The following is a 9,345-nucleotide window of genomic DNA, read 5'->3' on the forward strand; positions in this document are numbered from 1 at the left end:
ATCACATGGAAACCCTACCGAAAAATTTCGGCAGAGTCTCCCTTGTACCGGTGACTATAAACCAAGATACAAGCATAGTATACATCAGCCACAGGCGGCTGGTACATTTATCAAACACCCACGCAGTTAAATAAGTATCAAACACACAAATATCTACTTACTAAACTGAACTCATCCTACATGCAATCTAACAGAATAATCTCAATGACATGAACTTAAAATACAACTCAAATGTTTACAATAACTAAAATGTGGAAACTAAAATTAAAACTTCTTTCCTAGTCCCAAGGCTTCCATAGTCCTGGCATCACACATCCTTCGAACACCTCCTTGTCGCCTTCCTTTCTATATCTTTTCCTCTCTTGTATCTGCAGTAAGAGGAAATGCAAACTATAAGCAAAATGCTTAGTAAGCGCTATTTAACTCACAAAAACTCGATATGCATGTGAATATACTGAAAACTAAAACGGAATGCTCAACAGAAAAACTACTCATGCTCATCTACTAGTAAATAAACAAACATACTGAAGTGTTAAACATGTAAAGCTACTCATGCTCTTCTAAGAACAGTAAGTTAATCTAAATAACATGCTAGCATAAAAGGAAACTAAACCTGCTGATTTTAAGACAAAGTGAAACTTAATTCATTTGTTCTAAACTTATTCTTTTATACCTCTATACTTATGTGAAACTCATTTTGTTTGTTCAAAAACTTATATTTATAATACTTCAAAATAATAATCAACTTCTTCTTGGACCCGACAATTGTACTTGCTATGCACGCATCCCTAACTAGACCCGAGATAGCTGGTCCCGAATCTAGTAGGGTTTACTAGGTTATCTAAACCTAGGGACCGATTATGGGAGCCCAGCCCAAGGACTACTGAGAGTCCTGCATATTAGGTTATCTAAACCTAGGGACGACTATGCGAGCCCAACCCAAGGACAACTGAGAGTCCAGTACAGTGCCACTGATAAAAGTAAAATACTTGTTATCTTTTAATACTTCTAATATATAATGTCTCGGCATTTTAATAAGCACCTTGTGTGCCAAAATCCCTAAAGTCTTGACTTTGGGATCTACTTAAGGCCTTGACCTTTTTCTTTCTTTTCTTTATCTTTCTCATACTTGTTAATACTTCTAACAAAAGAATGCTTCTTTAAAACTAAAATGTTTAACAAAAATCTGCATATAAACTTAATAAAAATCTGTTCTAAAATTGGAGTTCTGCATGCAACACTTATCAAAATCTTCAAACAATTCTTATAAAAATCTGCACTGCTACAAAATGTAAAAATCTGCACTTAATAGGTTTACACTTCTAAACTGTTTCCAACAAAGCAGAGCATAAGGAAAAGTTATCTGAGCAGATGTCAAGAATAGGAACTAATTGACAAGTTATCATATACTACCGTATTGATTCGAAGATACAGTTATAAACTTGTGTTTATGAAGAGTGGTATTGCATAATGATAACAAATGGCTAATAAATCTCTTTATAAAGGAACTACAAACTGTTATTGACTTTTATAATGATATACATACTGATATCATTGCAATTATTCTAAATACATCAGGATGATATGTTAACTTAGAAACATTTGTCAGTTACATATTTAGTGGTGCCACTAGTCACACCATTAACTCCAAAACATTTGATATTATCACTACTATTAGTGTGACCAATTTATTATCTCTGTTCTGGCATAAACGACCGAGAAAATAATGCAAAAAAAAAATCTTGAATACCAGCCTATACAACAGAGGTTAAAGGTGACCAATTTGAAAGATTCACTCTTTTAGTTGTTCCTATTTATTTAAGGAAACCCAAAGCTCAATCTACAATGCTTTCAAATACAAGGCTGGTAATATTCACAGCGTAAATTCAAAACCCTAATGCTACAAGAAGGATTGTTCATGCTTGGCAAGGGAGTAAAGAAGAAAACAAAGTCACGGACTACTGTAAACCCAAACTATATCTGTTCTTTACACCATGTGTCATGGCAACAGGAGGTCTTATGACATGCCACAGCTGTAATGCAAAGGAGAAGGCAAACCTCGATCCTACTCCCAAATCTCTAACAAGCTACATCTGTCCAGTGTATTCCGAAAGCCAAAAAAATGCAACCATATTCATCAGGCATGCTTCCAACAACTAAAAGGAGGCTAATCTAATCCGGAAGCAAGGAAAAACAAAATTCCAACATCCTCAATTCTCCACAACTAAAATCTGAATTCAAGTTATAAAGCTTGAGGCATAAAACCATATGTTTGAACTTTACCCATCCTGGTCTTTCTTTGAAGGTCACGGCAGAATCAATGAATCCCATGGTCATCGAATAAAATTCACAAAACATAGCTGCGCTAGAAACCAAAACAGGATTCAAATCCAACCACACTGCATCTAAACCCAAAACTACTCTAGGGTTTTCAATAAGCTCCGAGTGAAACAAGAAGCTAACAAAAATCCGAACTACTCCTACTGCAGGTGAGAAAATGCTTACCTTGCTGTTCTTGAACTCACAGCCGGCAAAAATCCCTTCTAGGGTTCGGAGGAGCCCACGATCTCGGCCTTCCTTCTGTGCCCGCGTCTTCTCTTCGACGAGAAGAGCTCGGATCCGTGAAGATCTCACGGAAAGACCCCTTGGCCGGCGCCGGAGATGAGCCCTAAACTCGCCTCTGTTTTCCGCTCAAGGGGAGTCACCGACGCGAGAGAGGAGAAGAGGAAAAGAGAGAAAAGAAAAATAACTTAACCCCTCTCTTACTTATCCTTTTATAACCTAGGATTATGGCTTTAGATCAATTTGTGATTGATTTGTTAATGAAACATCAGCGAGCGCGCTTGGTCAGCTGGAAAGGCGGATTTCCGAAGGTCTCGGGTTCGAGCCGCCGGCTCTTTTTTAAACGGAAATTTTATTTCGTGTCTTAAGACCGCTTAACTATATTTAATTCCTTTAAATTATAACAAAACATCCATGGATCAGCTGGTTGTTTGAGTTCGGTTAAGACTCGGATTCGGGTCCGAAATCTTGGGTTCAAAACCCGACTCCAACATATTTTTTTTTTCTTTTTTTTTAAACTTCTTCCTCTTGGTAAAAATACCAAACTAACTCCAAAAATTACATAAAAATACTCTAAAAATTTAAAAAAATCCCTAGAATATTTCTATGGCATTTCTAAATATTTTTAAAAACTTTTAAAACTCCTAATGAAGAAAATTGGATCGTTACAATCCCCCATACCTTATAAAAAGTTCGTCCTCGAACTTAGAATAATTCTGGCAAGTGGGTACTTGTTAAATTTGGCAAAAGAAATTGACACAAAAGAGTGGGTAGCACCAATATCAAATAAGACGGTAGCTAAATGCTAAATGGTAGGTATTTGACCTATGACTACCGTGGAGGTACCGGCAGCTTCTTCCTTAGTGAGAGAAAATACTCTGGCATTGATTGTAACGGGTGGGGCTTCCAACCTTTCCTGACCGAGATAGGGTCCCTCTAGTGATGTTGTCATGTGGTGTAACTGTGCAGGCTTGCCTTCATATTGCACTAACTGTTGCTGAGGTGCCTTAAACTTATTAGGACATGCTCTAGCTAGATGTCCTTCTTGGCCACATGAATAACATCCGGTCATACCCAAAAGACAGGCTCCTGTATGCGATCTCCCGCATTTAGGGCAGGAAGGGAACTTAACCTGCTCGTCTATTGGACCTCCCTTTTGGCTGCCTCCTGTATCCCCTCGTTTCCTTTTGTTACCCTTGCCATTCCAATTCTGATCCCTTGACTGAGGTTTCTGGCTTCCCACTGTCTTGTTTTCGATCTTGATTGACTTGTGTTGCTCTTGTTGCCCCTTGATGTTGTCCAGATAGTGCTCAGGGACTAATGCTCTGCTGACCAGCTCTTCGCCAGTCTGGGGCTGGTGAGTTCCACTACTCACATTAAGTGCTATTACTGGTCTCAGCATCCTGAGCATCATTCTGACTCGTTCCTTTTCCGTACTTACTAGCTCTGGACAGAGACGGGCTAGCCTATTGAATTCCTGTACTGCTTCTTCCACCGACAGGTCTCCTTGTCTGAATTCTATAAACTCCTCAAAATGCTTATTGGTAATCCGTTGACGGAATAATTCTTCGTAAAACTCTGTCTCGAAATCAACCCAGCTCATATGATTGACCAATCTCTTGCTCTTAACTCTCTCCCACCACATACGAGCATCACCTGATAGGCAGAAAGAGGCACACTTGACATTCTCGACTTCTGGCCAGTCAAGAAGCTCCATGGTGCTCTCCAGTGTCTTAAACCAAGCTTGAGCATCCCAGGGCTCAGTCGTGCCTGAGAAACTTTCTGGCTTCAACTTCAACCACTGTATCAGGTAGGCTTCTTGTCTTCTAGGTGCTGTGGGGACTTCCAGAGCAGCTGGTGGAACCTCAGTCACTACTGGAGTCTCCACATTAACAATTGGAGAAGTGGGAGGGACTGGTTGCTGATTCGCCATCAGGTTGACGATCACTTGTTGCTGCTCCGCCACTTGTCTCTGGAGTTGAGCAACAACTTCAGAGAGATTTGGTTAAGCTATTCTGGTCTCTTCGTCTTCCTGTGCTCGACCCTCAGTACGAACGGTATGGGGACGTCCTCTTCTTGACATCTAATTATGTAGGAGAGAACAAAACTAAAATCATCTCTATTCTTCCTAAGCATATGTATCCAAACATAGAAACAATAAATCAAGAATTTTTTTTCTTACTTAACCGCATATAAGCAGATATTCTACACCGCAATTAATAAGCATAAAAGAAACATTAAATACTTTCTTACTTGAAGACGGCAAGGATGGTGCTGATGTATGATGCTAGAGAATGGGAACTGCTCTGATACCAACTGTAACGACCACCCTTTTTACTACTACTACTACACTCTAAGGATGACCGTTACTTGACTACTAACTCTACTTAATCGGTATGATTAAAAATCACATGGAAACCCTACCGAAAAATTTCGGCAGAGTCTCCCTTGTACCGGTGACTATAAACCAAGATACAAGCATAGTATACATCAGCCACAGGCGGCTGGTACATTTATCAAACACCCACGCAGTTAAATAAGTATCAAACACACAAATATCTACTTACTAAACTGAACTCATCCTACATGCAATCTAACAGAATAATCTCAATAACATGAACTTAAAATACAACTCAAATGTTTACAATAACTAAAATGTGGAAACTAAAATTAAAACTTCTTTCCTAGTCCCAAGGCTTCCATAGTCCTGGCATCACACATCCTTCGAACACCTCCTTGTCGCCTTCCTTTCTATATCTTTTCCTCTCTTGTATCTGCAGTAAGAAGAAATGCAAACTATAAGCAAAATGCTTAGTAAGCGCTATCTAACTCACAAAAACTCGATATGCATGTGAATATACTGAAAACTAAAACGAAATGCTCAACAGAAAAACTACTCATGCTCATCTACTAGTAAATAAACAAACATACTGAAGTGTTAAACATGTAAAGCTACTCATGCTCTTCTAAGAACAGTAAGTTAATCTAAATAACATGCTAGCATAAAAGGAAACTAAACCTGCTGATTTTAAGACAAAGTGAAACTTAATTCATTTGCTCTAAACTTATTCTTTTATACCTTATACTTATGTGAAACTCATTTTGTTTGTTCAAAAACTTATATTTATAATACTTCAAAATAATAATCAACTTCTTCTTGGGCCCGACAATTGTACTTGCTATGCACGCATCCCTAACTAGACCCGAGATAGCTGGTCCCGAATCTAGTAGGGTTTACTAGGTTATCTAAACCTAGGGACCGACTATGGGAGCCCAGCCCAAGGACTACTGAGAGTCCTGCATACTAGGTTATCTAAACCTAGGGACGACTATGGGAGCCCAACCCAAGGACAACTGAGAGTCCAGTACAGTGCCACTGATAAAAGTAAAATACTTGTTATCTTTTAATACTTCTAATATATAATGTCTCGGCATTTTAATAAGCACCTTGTGTGCCAAAATCCCTAAAGTCTTGACTTTGGGATCTACTTAAGGCCTTGGCCTTTTTCTTTCTTTTCTTTATCTTTCTTATACTTGTTAATACTTCTAACAAAAGAATGCTTCTTTAAAACTAATATGTTTAACAAAAATCTACATATAAGCTTAATAAAAATCTGTTCTAAAATTGGAGTTCTGCATGCAACACTTATCAAAATCTTCAAACAATACTTATAAAAATCTGCACTGCTACAAAATGCAAAAATATGCACTTAATAGGTTTACACTTCTAAACTGTTTCCAACAAAGCAAAACATAAGGAAAAGTTATCTGAGCAGATGTCAAGAAGAGGAACTAATTGACAAGTTATCAATTGATTCGAAGATACATATATAAACTTGTGTTTATGAAGAGTGGTATTGCATAATGATAACAAATGGCTAATAAATCTCTTTATAAAGGAACTACAAACTGTTATTGACTTTCATAATGATATACATACTGATATCATTGCAGTTATTCTAAATACATCAGGATGATATGTTAACTGAGAAACATTTGTCAGTTACATATTTAATGGTGCCACTAGTCACACCATTAACTCCAAAACATTTGATATTATCACTACTATTAGTGTGACCAATTTATTATCTATGTTCTGGCATAAACGACCGAGAAAATAAAGCAAACAAAAATCTTGAATACCAACCTATACAATAGAGGTTAAAGGTGAACAATTCGAAAGATTCACTCTTTTAGTTGTTCCTATTTATTTAAGGAAACCCAAAGCTCAATCTACAATGCTTTCAAATACAAGGCTAGTTATATTCACAGCATAAATTCAAAACCCTAATGCTACAAGAAGGATTGTTCATGCTTGGCAAGGGAGTAAAGAAGAAAACAAAGTCACGGACTACTGTAAACCCAAACTATATCTGTTCTTTACACCATCTGTTATGGCAACAGGAGGTCTTATGACATGCCACAACTGTAATGCAAAGGAGAAGGCAAACCTCGATCCTACTCCCAAATCTCTAACAAGCTACATCTGTCCAGTGTATTCCGAAAGCTAAAAAAATGCAACCATATTCATCAGGCATGCTTCCAACAACTAAAAGGAGGCTAATCTAATCCGGAAGCAAGGAAAAACAAAATTCCAACATCCTCAATTCTCCACAACTAAAATCTGAATTCAAGTTATAAAGCTTGAGGTATAAAACCATACGTTTGAATTTTACCCATCCTGGTCTTTCTTTGAAGGTCACGGCAGAATCAATGAATCCCATGGTCATCGAATAAAATTCACAAAACATAGCTGCGCTAGAAACCAAAACAGGATTCAAATCCAACCACACTGCATCTAAACCCAAAACTACTCTAGGGTTTTCAATAAGCTCCGAGAGAAACAAGAAGCTAACAAAAATCCGAACTACTCCTACCGCAGGTGAGAAAACGCTTACCTTGCTGTTCTTGAACTCACAGCCGGCAAAAATCCCTTCTAGGGTTCGGAGGAGCCCACGATCTCGGCCTTCCTTCTGTGCCCGCGTCTTCTCTTCGACGAGAAGAGCTCGGATCCGTGAAGATCTCACGGAAAGACCCCTTGGCCGGCGCCGGAGATGAGCCCTAAACTCGCCTATGTTTTTCGCTCAAGGGGAGTCGCCGACGCGAGAGAGGAGAAGAGGAAAAGAGATAAAAGAAAAATAACTTAACCTCTCTCTTACTTATCCTTTTATAACCTAGGGTTTTGGCTTAAGACCAATTCGTGATTGATTTGTTCACGAAACATCAGCGAGCGCGCTTGGTCCGCTGGAAAGGCGGATTCCCGAAGGTCTCGGGTTCGAGCCGCCCTCGTCTCCTTTTTAAACGGAAATTTTATTTCGTTTCTTAAGACCGCTTAACTATATTTAATTCCCTTAAATTATAACAAAATAGCCGTGGATCAGCTGGTTGTCTGAGTTCGGTTAAGACTCGGATTCGGGTCCGAGATCTTGGGTTCAAAACCCGACTTCAACATATTTTTTTTTTTAAACTTCTTCCTCTTGGTAAAAATACCAAACTAACTCCAAAAATTAAATTAAATACTCTAAAAATTTCTAAAAATCCCTAGAATATTTCTATGGCATTTCTAAATATTTTTAAGAACTTTTAAAATTCCTAATGAGGAAAATTGGGTCGTTACACATGATAAGAAGGAGTCTATATTGTAATATGGGATTGATGCGGTAGTTCAATAATAACCCTTTAGTGGTATGAGTTATTATTGATGGACTTGAGTTGAGTGTTCGAATCGAACACAAGAAGCCCAACCCCATCAGGAGGTCTAAACCAATTCCTCCTCTAGGTCCCTATTGTAGCCTCTATATAAAGCCTCACATTCACCCATCCATGAGTAGTTGTTATGGTTTTCGACACCTCTTCTTTTCCTAGGGTCGGCGGCACCTCATCTCCTCCTAGGGCAGCCACCACACCTTCTCCTCCTAGGGCCGGTGCCACACCTTCTCCTCTTAGGGCCGACGCCACACCTTCTCCTCCTAGGGTTGGCGCCACCTCCACCTTGCTAGGGTCGGCACCACCTCCACCTTGCTAGGGTCGGCGGCACCTCCACCTTGCTAGGGTCGGCGGTTCCTCTACCTTTGTGAGCGGTGGCTTGGAAAAGAAGAAGAAGAGGAGAAGGTGTCTTATCCTAGAGCTTCTCTTGGTGGTCGGCAGTTTGGAAACAACGAAAGGAAGGGTGTTTGTCATCTTGGTAGATAGTCGCCCACACGACGTCCAAGAAGAGGAGAGGAGTACAACAGAAGACCAAGAGGTCTTTAGCTACAAAAGAAAGGTACAATAAGTTCTTTGATTCTGCTGTATAATTAGTTTAGTTTTCTTTGTATCGATTCTAAATACCAACACAAGAGGCCAACGATCTTGTATTTCAATCAAGGTGTGCTTTGATCCATCAAGAACTTGGTTGATTAATCAAACACATGTCTGATCGAACATGCGGGTTACTAGAAAAAGTTCTGTACTTGTACAATTTTTGTACAGGAAAATTGAAACAGAACGGAATTCCAACGTCTTCAGGTTTTTGACAAAATCGTTGTCTTTGAACTCCCATTAAATATAAAAGACAATGATTTTATGAAAATTGTTGTCATTGAGCGACTTCTTTTTAAATCAACAATACTTTTTACAATGGTTTTCTAAAATCATTGTCTTTAAACACTTTTTTTAAGGCCTATGACAATAGTTTTGATTAAACCGTTGTCTTTGACTTTATTAGTTTCGTCATTTCCCCCCTCACAGTTATGCTTTCCCTCTCTTTGAAAATCTTTTCGGCGTCGTGTTTTCCCCTTCACG

This window comes from Zingiber officinale, chromosome 8A, assembly GCF_018446385.1.
Source record: "Zingiber officinale cultivar Zhangliang chromosome 8A, Zo_v1.1, whole genome shotgun sequence".
Classification (NCBI taxonomy): Eukaryota; Viridiplantae; Streptophyta; class Magnoliopsida; order Zingiberales; family Zingiberaceae; genus Zingiber; species Zingiber officinale.